Genomic DNA, 11891 nt, shown 5'->3' with positions numbered 1-11891 from the left:
AGAAATGAATAGGCTGCTCATCGGGAGTTGATAGGAGAATGTGTTGCTTGGGCGGATGATAGTTTGTTAATTTTAATGGGTTATTGTTGTATCAAACATAATTCTCATCTTGTTAAGTATTGTCATATGATTGCATTGAAAACCTTCCGTGAAACTTTTCTTGCTATCCTAGTCTACAGCAGGAGTGTCAAACTCTATTTCATTGAGGGCTGCATCAGGGTTGTGTTTGACCTTGGGGGACCAGGGTAGGCATGGCCATGGTGGGTGAGGCCAGTTCCACATCATTAGTGTCGGGGGCACGTGTGGTGGCCCAAGTGCTTTGCCAGTGAAAACGGGCTCTCAAGCTCTGTTTTCGCCTGTGATGGCCTCCTGGAACCCTCTGCCAGTGAAAAAGGAGCTAGAGGAAGTTGAAGGGTCTATTTTCACTGACAGAAGCACCGCAGGCCAGCCCCCGGGCCTTGAGTTTGACACCCAGCATATTTTTTGAGGTCTGCTTCCTTTATTGTTGATATTTGATCCTAAAAGGCAAAATCTATATACCAGTTCCCTGTTTTGTTTATTGATTTTAAAGATGTTTGCTGCATGTGTTGTGATATATTTGGTCTTCTTTACTATATTTAACTATAGTCCCATTTTTACAGAAATTGCCAGGTTTTTATTTTATGTGTTTGCATTGGTGTGACATAAGAGTCTGTGTACCAACGGAGTCTGTTTACCAACCATGTCTGCAAGAAGTGCCTGTATTTTCTTTTCTTCAAGGAAGTAAAATATTGCATCTGTGTGGGTTTCTCCTTTCCTTTATATTATGTCTCTAGGTACAAATGCTTGTTAGCTTGGGGAGGGTCTAAGACAAATCATCATGGCCAACTCATCATGACCAAATTGTCATGGCCAATTCACCATGGAACAATTCAATGCTGGATTAATAGTTTCATTCAGTTACTTTCATTATTGGTAATCACATTTTCATTGAAATGATTGCAACTTTTGTATTTCTGAATGGACTTCATTTTATTATTATTGGCCTTAATTCCATTGAAATTAATTTAACTTTTATATTTGTTGAATTGTCCTGTGGCGAGTTGTTTCATGGGGCGTTGGCCATGGCAAGTTGTCCCATTCTGGCTTGGAGATGGGACACTATACATAAACAAACATTCACACAGTCTGATTATATAACTACATCTATATATCTATATCTATCATCTATCAATATCTATCAATCAATATTTGTCTATCAATATTTATCAGTCTATCAATAGCTGTCGGTCGGTCGGTCTGTCTGTCTGTCTGTCTGTCTGTCTTTCTGTCTGTCTATCTATCTATCTATCTATCTATCTATCTATCTATCTATCTATCTATCTATCATATTCAGCTTTGTTTGGGTATTTTCCCACATCATTATAGTTGTGCTTTTAAAGTTGTAGCAACGTTTCGGCAGACATTTCTGTCTCTTTTGTAGCTTTTTTTGTCTTGATTGGCTGGCAACAAAAAAGCTACAAAACAGACAGATGATATCACAAACACCAATCAAGCAGAACACAGCAAACTCCAAGACCAATAAACACAGACCAAGACTCCCAACCAATCAGGATGAAGAAAAAACCATTCTGGCAAAGCAGTAGGCTAGCACCAAATTTAAAATAGAAACGGCTGTGAAAGTCTGACTCACAGATGAACACTATACAGAAGCCTGATGATGGCAGATGAGATTCTGCTGAAATGTTGCTACAACTTTAAGAGCACAACTATAATGACATGGGAAAATACCCGAACAAAGCTGAATACCATACATATAAATACCCGTGAAAAATTAAGAATATATTTATGTGCTTCTCAAAGTAATGTGAGCTTGCAGCTGCTTCTTCCTTTTAACTGCTAGTGGGGGTGTGACTTGATTGGGTGGGGGCTTGGCTGTATTCTGATTGGGTGGGGGTGTGTTCTCATTGGTTGGGGGTTTGGCCGTGTTCTGATTGGCTGGAGGTGTGTTCTGTTCAGGTGGGGGCTTGGTTGTGCTCAGGTTAGTCTTAGTTGCTGGGGGATTTGAGCTGGTGAGTTGTGATCCTGCTATTTGGCTTCGCGTTCATGGTCTTGCCGCATCTTCATGGTGGGTGTCAGTTCACTTCATGTATGGCTCAGAGGGGTTTGAAGTGGGTAGTGATGCAGTTGCAGTGCGGCTTCTGGTCCGTGGTTGTGTCTCATCTTCTGTGTGGGTGTGAGTCTGCTTTCTACGTGGAAGTGTGGTGGTAGCATCTTGTGTGGCCCTCGTGGGTGTGGGTCTGGTGTCATTCTTCATGTTAGGTACTCATCTGTTCATGAGGGTGGGTTTCCAGATGGCTAGTAGGCGGGAGGTGTCATCTCGTTTATTCATGCTGTGTGGGCGTTTTTCTATCTCTATGGCTTCTCTGATTATTCTGTTGTTGAAGTGTTCGGTTTTGGTGATAGTTCTGATAGCACAGAGCCGAAGACACAAGCCTGAAAATGATGAATGTGACTTCATCGAAACGTTGCCTAGATACTTCCAATCTTACGCGGGAGAAAACCGAATAACCAAAGATTATATACCAAATAACCGAGAACCTCAGAATATATATATATATATATATATATATATATATATATATATATATATATATATATATATATATATATATATATATTCCATAGTCCTGCCCTACATAAGAGGCACTACAGACAAAATTAGTAAGATACTACACAGACACCACATCAAGACTGCCTTCAAAACAGACAGAAAAATAGCAGCCATCCTCAGAAACCCCAAAGATAAAATTGACCTGGAAAACCAAGGCATATACGAAGTCCCCTGTGCATCATGCCCGGCCACATACATTGGACAGACCAATAGAAGAATAAGTACCCGCCTGGATGAACACAAAAATGCAGTCAAAAAAGCTGGAACACACTTCCTCACTAATCCAACACATGGAAGCCACAGGTCATAGCATCAACTTCAATGGCACCAAAACCTAGCCACTATAGAAAACCCCAGCCACAGAATCATCAGAGAAGCCATAGAGATTGAAAAAAGACCAGAAAGCATGAACAGAAGAGATGATTCCACCAGACTGTCAATCATTTGGAAGCCTGCACTCACAAACAAAAAAATCTCCACACCACAAGCCAGGCAAACACCTGGGCACAAACAGATCCCCTGATACCTCCAGCTCAAACACACCCCAACCAGGCACCCAGATGAAACCTAGCTTCTAACTAATGATAGCCGTCCATTTACCCGGAGCCAAGCTGCACTAAAGGCCTCCAATAAAGTAACACAATGTTGCCAGCCAATCAAGATACAAAAAGAGCCAAAAAACAGACAAGATATTAGAAACACCAATCAAGCAGAACACAGCAAACTCCAAGACCAATAAACACAGACCAAGACTCTCAACCAATCAGAATGAAGAAAAAACCATTCTGGCACAGCAAAGGCTGCCCCAAATTCAAATCTGAAACCACTTTAAAAGCCTGACTCACAGATGAACACTATACAGAAGCCTGATGATGGCAGATGAGATTCTGCCGAAACGTTGCTACAACTTTAAAAGCACAACTACAATGACATGGGAAAATACATACATACATACATACATACATACACACACACACACACACACACACACACACACACACACACACACACACACACACACATATATATATATATATATATATATATATATATATATATATATATATATATATATATATATTTGTTTTCTTAAGTTTTTAGCTGGTACTTACATGTATGGTGTTCGGCTTGGTTCGGTATTTTCCCACGTCATTGAGATTCTGCTGAAACGTTGCTACAACTTTAAAAGAACTACAATGACGTGGGAAAATACCCAACCAAGCCGAACACCATACATATATATATATATATATATATATATATATATATATATATATATATATATATATATATATATATATATATATATATATATATATATATATTCTTAAGTTTTCGCGGTACTTACATGTATGGCCTTCAGCTTTGTTCGGGTATTTTCCCACGTCATTATAGTTGTGCTTTTAAAGTTGTAGCAACGTTTCAGCAGAATCTCATCTGCCATCATCAGGCTTCTGTATTGTGTCCGTCTGTGAGTCAGACTTTTACAGTGGTTTCAGATTTAAATTTGGGGCAGCCTATTGCTGTGCCAGAATGGTTTTTCTTCATCCTGATTGGTTGGGAGTCTTGGTCTGTGTTTATTGGTCTCGGAGTTTGCTGTGTTCTGCTTGATTGGTGTCTCTAATATCTTCTGTGTGTTTTTGGCTCTTTTGTATCTTGATTGGCTGGCAGCATTGTGTTACTTTATTGGAGGTCTTTAGTGCAGCTTGGCTTCGGGTAAATGACGGCTATCATAGTTAGGAAGCTGGGTTTCATCTGGGTGCCTGGTTGGGATGTGTTTGAGCTGGAGGTATCAGGGGGATCTGTTTGTGCCAGGTGTTTGCCTGGCTTGTGTGTGAGATTTTTTTGTTTGTGAGTGCAGGCTTCCAAATGATTGACAGCCTGGTGGAATCATCTCTTCTGTTCATGCTTTCTGGTCTTTTTTCAATCTCTATGGCTTCTCTGATGATTCTGTGGCTGGAATTTTCTATAGTGGCTAGGGTTTTGGTGCCATTAAAGTTGATGCTATGACCTGTGGCTTCCATGTGTTGGACTAGTGAGGAAGTGTGTTCCAATAAAGTAACACAATGCTGCCAGCCAATCAAGATACAAAAAGAGCCAAAAAACACACAGAAGATATTAGAGACACCAATCAAGCAGAACACAGCAAACTCCGAGACCAATAAACACAGACCAAGACTCCCAACCAATCAGGATGAAGAAAAAAACCATTCTGGCACAGCAATAGGCTGCCCCAAATTTAAATCTGAAACCACTGTAAAAGTCTGACTCACAGACGGACACAATACAGAAGCCTGATGATGGCAGATGAGATTCTGCTGAAACGTTGCTACAACTTTAAAAGCACAACTATAATGACGTGGGAAAATACCCGAACAAAGCTGAAGGCTATATATATATATATATATATATATATATATATATATATATATATATATATATATATATATATATATATATCCATATGTCATACATACATGCACGTGCATGTAGTCAATATAAAAGCAACCAAACAAAAACCTAATTCCAAAGTCTTGTTATCTTGGGGTGTTGGAAAACGGAAAGGATTGGGTTAAATATTCTTTGAAAATGATTGAAAATGCAACAGCAGGAGTACTCCTTTTGGAATGGGTCACCCTAATAAGTATTAATAATAAATCTCCTTTAGATCTTTTTGCAGAAATAAAAACTATATATTTTCTGTAGATTGCTAATTCAACTCTATTTCTCAACAATTTTTCCTTGTGAGAAAGATCACATGAATAAATCCTCTTTATTAGTTGCTCTCTCTGGTTTAGACCAGGTCTGAAAACAATGATGTAACATTTTGGCAAGAATATACACGCCAGTAATGCAGCACTGGAGGACAAAATGGAGAAGACCTCCACAGCTACCATAGCTTTTCCTTTTGTGCTCAGATAGGCTGGAAAGAAGGAGATCCACACACTGCAAAAGGCCAACATGCTGAAGGTGATGAACTTGGCTTCATTAAAGCTGTCAGGTAATTTACGGGCAAGAAAAGCCACAATAAATCTGGCAATTGCCAAGATACTCATGTAGCCCAAGACACAGTAGAAGAAGAAGGCTTCATTGCACTGAAGAAGGAGACTTCATTGCACTGTAAAATCATTTCTTGGAGCTTTGAGTGCATGTTCAACTCAGGGAATGAGGGAGATGTTGACAACCAAATTATACAAATACATACTTGGATGATGGAGCATGAGAGGACAATAGAAAAAGTCAATCTTTTCCCCAACCATTTCCTCATCTGAGATCCCGGTTTAGTGGCCCTGAAAGCCACAACCACAGTGATGGTTTTGGCCAGAACACTAGAAGTGGCCACTGAGAAGGTGATGCCAAAAGTTAGTTGTCGGAGAAGGCAGGTCTCTTTGCCAGGTTGGCTGAGGAAGACCAAAGGTGAGAGAAAACAGAGCTGAAGAGAGACAAGAAGAGTGTAGGTGAGGGATCGGTTGTTGGCTTTGACAATGAGAGTATCCCTGTGCTTAATAAATATTCCAAGTACACAAGATGTTAAAAAAGGGAAACAAAGAGCTGATGAAGCTAAACCAATTCCTAAGGTTTCTTCAAAAGTTGAAAAAAACTAACAGTTTCAGGATACATTTTTTTCTTTTCTTTGTTGGGATATTGATCTTCTGAACATTCAAAACAGTCATCCACATCTGGAAGAAAAGTGAAGGAATTTGCCACCTATCCATTCCAAATTTTTGAAAATATTCATCTGATAGATGTCAGCTGTTATGGTTTCAGCTGATAATTAATATAGTCATTTTTATATGAAATTTCAGTCCCCTCCTATTGAAACATTTAGGATTTGTGTGAAAAAAGTACAATTGAAACCACAATTATTCTGTGAAATCAATATAGTCCATTTGGACTTTTTCTCCTTTTCCAAATCATAGAGAAGAAATACTGATTCTGAGTGCAAATCAGTATAATTCAATTAAATTTCAAGTTGGTTCAATAAAAATTGAGTAACCTAAGGAAAGAAAGAAAAAGAATTTGGTCTAACAAGCAAATGGAATTATCTACTTTTACTTTCAAGATAATGAAATCCCTGATCTCTATACTCTATCCTGCTCCTTAGTGGTTTATTATGTTCTATATGGAAAATATTGGCTCTACAAATACCCACCTTATGTTCCTTTGAAGTTAGTAATCTATTGACAAATCTTCTTTTGTTTGCTGAAGCTCCTTTGCTTCCTTTTACTTTTGGTAAAGGAGGGCCAGAAAATGGCAGATCAAATGAAAAAAAAATGTTTTCATTCATTCATTCATTCATTCATTCATTCATTCACAGTGACTTGAGCCAATCAAAATATTGTTTTTTAACTTTTATTTCTAAAAACTGTGATTTTTAAATTTAAATTTGAACTAATGGTTGTCTTTGAAAAGTAGAAATCAGTGGTCCTGAAATCATACTTTCATAGGTGCCAAACAAGAAAAAGATAAATAATTTATTGGATTAATTCAATGTTTATTAACTCAAAGCAGATTTCACATGGGAGATTTAGTAAGAGTAATCTTCTTTGCTCTTCACTATTTCTAGTACACTTTTTCTTTAAATCCCAAGCTACTCTATAAATTCTAATTAGCTGGTGATCTTCCATTTAAACTGACTATTTGTTAGTCAGATAATGGTAAGCTGGACTTACCATGATTAAGGTCATAAGTTATGAAGATGATATCAGATAGGGGAGGCTAGAAAATAATGTTTGTTTGTTTTTTAAATAGAAATGCTTCATATATTTGTTTACTGAATGAACAATCTTATGGGGAAAAACCCACTAAAGGCAAATGAAGTTGAAAATGTGAAAAATAAATGGATGTATGATTTAATGGATCTATATCTTGGGATTGTATTAGGAAACTCTACCTGTCAGAATCTTAGGGGCAAACTTTAACACCTGAATCAACAGTACAGAATCAACATAATCAACAATAAAGAAATGAATATTCACCTTTAAAAATAGTAATTATATTCATCCTAGTTTATGACATTTTGCTTAAATCTGTCTAATGAAAACTTGATGGATTGTCTCACCTATCTTTTTTATTTGAAATCTTCCCTTCTGGACATGGAACACAGTCATAGCAACAAAATTGTTTTCCTTCAGTTCCTTTCTCCCAGTATCCAGGGGAGCAATGATCATTACACAGAGAAATTGGAAGTATCTGGTCATAAACATGAAAGTCTTGTAAAGGGAGATTTTTAAAACAATTACTAATTTTGCTTCTTTATGACAAGAAACAAAATGACAGAATAACAAGAGTTTTAAGGAACCTTGGAGAACTTATAGTCCAACCCCTTGCACAAGCAGGAGACTTTATACCATTTCAGACAAGTGACTGTCCAGTCTCTTCTTAAAAACCTCTAGTGATGAAACAGCTTCTACAGCTTCTGAAGGCAAGCTGTTTTACTGGTTAATTGTTCTTGCTGTTGGGAAATTTCTCCTTAGTTCTAGGTTGCTTCTCTCCTTGGTTAATTTCCATCTATTTTTTCTTCTCCTGCCTTCAGGTGCTTTGGAAAATAGGTTGACCCCCTCTTTTTTTGTGACAGCCTCTTAGATATTGGAAGACTGCTATCATGTCACCCCTAGTCCTTGTCTTCTTTAAACTAGACCTATTAATACATTAAACTAAACATCCCTAAACTTTCTCTTCTTTAAACTAGACATACTACTTCATTAAACTTCTGGTGCTTTTGAAAATAGGTTGACCCCCCTCTTCTTTGTAGCAGCCCCTCAAATTGACTTTCCAAATTGCTACTGGATTTTATTAAATGGGATTTTTACTATAAAGATGTTGAAATTACAAGGATGTGTAACAGGACCTGCTTGCAAAAGGACAGGGTGAGTAAATACTTTTATGTGATGACCATCTTAGGGAAACAATGTGGAAATGCAACCCAAATATGAAAATCTAGCTTTTAGATTGTTGTGCCATTTTGTCAGTTTGGTAAATGCTTGAGTGCAGTCAGCATTTGCCCTGAATACCTCTCTTTTTTCTTTCAAAAAGAAAAAAATATATTTATAAAGAGACTGGCTTTGATATGGCTTTACAGAGACAAAGACATGGATCATGGTTATTATAATGGATCATTATAATTATTATAATGGTTATTATAATCCGATCTAAGTATAATATAAAAAATATACATTGCAATGTCCTACCTGTCAATGAATACTTCAGTTTCAACCATAACAATACAAGAGCACACAACAGATATAAACTCAATGTAAACAGCTCCAAACTTGATTGCAGAAAATATGACTTCAGCAACAGAGTGGTCAATGTCTGGAATACTCTACCTGACTCTTTGGTTTCTTCCCCAAACCCCCAAAACTTTAATCTTAGACTGTCTACTACTGACCTCACTTCTTTCCTAAGAGGTCTGTAGGGGGCGTGCATAAGCGCACTAATGTACCTACCATCCCTGTCCTATTGTTTCTTTTTATTTTTCTGATATATATCCATTTCATGTATTCATAACTATGTTTATACTTATATCTATTATCTTGTAAGCGATTGACAAATCAAATAAATAAATAAATAAAATAAAATAAAATAAACAAATAAATAAAACATTACAGTCCATTAAATGTGTATGTATACCTGTTTAAAAGCTGGGTGCCAGACAACCTCATCTTCATCAATTAATAATTCTTTCCCTTTTGGAGCACTGGGATCTAAGTCTCCAACTCTAACTTTCTGAAAGGATCTGTTAGGAAATGTGATCAGGTTGATGATATCAAATCCACCTGTTGCTTCCCCTTTCTCATTCAGGTTCACTCTCTCCCCAGCTGAATTGTTAAAAGAAATGCCTTGAAGAAATGAATGGAGCTACTTGAAAGAGCATGCAAGACAGAGAGAGTTGGAAGGGGAGAATAATGGAGAAAGAGCATGATATTCAAATTTCATTCACTTATTCTTCCCATTCCTGTAATAAAGTTCAATAATTGAGAAAACTGATAATCTATATTGCATGTCAATGTACAGGTCTATTATTAATTTGATATTATTTTAAAGAAATAAAGGAAATAAAAGCAAAATGAAAACATATTATTTTGAATATGATTTCTATTTACTGTTCAAACTGGTCAAGTCTAGGCACCATACATTGACTTAGCCTCCATTTTTCTTCTTCATTGTTAGCCTTTGAGAGCCTAGGACCTGACAAATTTCCTTTAGTCAGATTTTTAGAGATTTAAGCATTCTTTGGTAAGTATATTTAAAGGAAGAGAAAGAGGAGGGGAAAAAGCAGTATACTCTACCCTGAAATGTTCAAATAGAAGTATATTGGAGAATAGGTTATATGTACATAGACTTGAAACCACACGGACAAGAATTCCAATTCTTGCAGATATGAACAAAAAGAACTATCACTAATATAAATTAAAACATACATGCTAAAATGTATTCCCTCCCCTCCATGTGTCTCTCTGTCTCTGTGTCTCTGTCTCTGTCTCTCTCTTCTATCTTTCTAATCTGGCTTAAAAGTATCCAATATTTAAATAAGGTCTTGATGGTAACATTATGGAAGACTTTCATGGGAAAATTCAGCATATGAATTCTCTCTATATCACAACAGAAATTTAGTGTTGAACTATAATTGAACAAGATGATAGTGGAGCCAGTTTTGTTTCTAAAAGTAATGCAACTTCATTAGGTAATTTTAGAGAAAGAATTTGATCCTTTGTACACAAGCATGACTTCATACCCAATTAAAACCAGGGTGCCAAAGAATTGTGTTCTTCTCAGTGGTCAGTTCTTTTCCTTTTGGAGGACTAGAGTGTAATTTTCCAACTTTAACTCTCTGATAAATTCTGTTTGAAAAAACAATCAAAGTTTGATGTCAAAGCCACACACACCTGATATCATTAAATAAAACTGTTTTTTCAACTGAATTGTTAAAGAACTTAAAGGATGATAGGAAAGAGGGCTCAAAAGGAAAACATTATAACAGGGATAAAAGGATGAAAAAATTCCTTACTTTTATTCCAAATTTCTGGGATATCAAAGAATTTTCCCAGATTAAAATATAGAACAAGAAAATGTCAACTTAGAAAAAAACTATCAATAATTGAAATATGCAGCTTTTTTTTTTAATCACTAATGATGACAAAAAAACTTTAAAGTAGCAAACTCTCTTGGAGGTTTATCATAAGTCTCAAAACCAATACCTCTTCATGAAAATAATATATCTATATCAGCAAAGAATGACTGTCACAAAACTAACTCTCCTGTCTAACAACAAGTCTTTACTAAATCAGGAAAATTTAGTGGAAATATTTTTTTACATTTTAGAAAAGTGTATTGGACAGGGGGAAAAAAGACTGCCTGCAAATGTATTGTCACTTTTTAGAGCCAGCCTGAATAAATGTACAAGACAGGACCAATCTAGATAGTGATAAAATGGTTATTTATGGAATCAGATGATACAAAAATCCCATTGATTAAATTGAAATTTGCCAAGACAAGTTTTTTTCCATTCACTTTTGTTCTATAACTTACAATCAGCTGTTACATTAATGTCTTTGTTTCTTAGTATCTGCTTCAATTTGTGTCTACAAGCCAGTGGAAACAAGCCATGTTAGAGTATGGATGAGAAAGTAGGAACTGGAACAAAAGATAGGTGTGGCTTGAAGACATTACCTGCCATGGCTGTAGATCTGGAAATTCAAACCTTTGACTTTCTCTGTGTTGGGATTTTGATCTCACTGCCTCATGCAAAGAATATGCCACTGCATAAACTGCATTGTAGATACTGTAGCTTTGGCCAGTCATCTGCAACTCAAACAGAGGTGTAGGTAGATTCTCCAAATTCTCTTCTCCACTATAAATTTCATTGATCATTGAGGGTGATTCTTTATTTGAAAATGGGCAGTCAAACAATTGCTCCCAAACCTCTTGAATAAATCCATCTTTGTGGGTTGAAGGTTTGATGACTTGAAGAAATTCTTTGAAGCCTTGAACATCTCGTGAGTGCACTGTAAAGGAAAGAGCCCTGTGAAACAACTGGACATCCCAAGCCCTTTGAAGTCCTGTCAATATGAAATTAATTGGATACATTAGGATCCAAACCTTCCTAAATGATGCACTTTCTTTGCTTTCATAATCACGTAGAAACACAACACTTCTGAGCCACAGAGCCATGAATGAATCACCATAGACAAGAAGAACATTGGCTTTCTGATCTGTCAGTTGATTAGAAATAGTT

At 36.6% G+C, this 11891-nt stretch overlaps 1 pseudogene; it reads right to left on the bottom strand.

Annotated features, from left to right (window-relative positions):
* Positions 1-5190: 5190 nt before the first annotated feature.
* Positions 5191-11527, bottom strand: LOC113430071 (vomeronasal type-2 receptor 26-like; annotated as a pseudogene).
* Between the last annotated feature and the right edge of the window lie 364 nt (positions 11528-11891).

The sequence above is a fragment of the Notechis scutatus genome, chromosome Z (genome assembly GCF_049901735.1).
Source record: "Notechis scutatus isolate UNSWTSFEM ecotype Mainland chromosome Z, rNotScu1.2, whole genome shotgun sequence".
Lineage (NCBI taxonomy): Eukaryota > Metazoa > Chordata > Lepidosauria > Squamata > Elapidae > Notechis > Notechis scutatus.
This window is presented reverse-complemented; position numbering and strand designations above follow the sequence as displayed.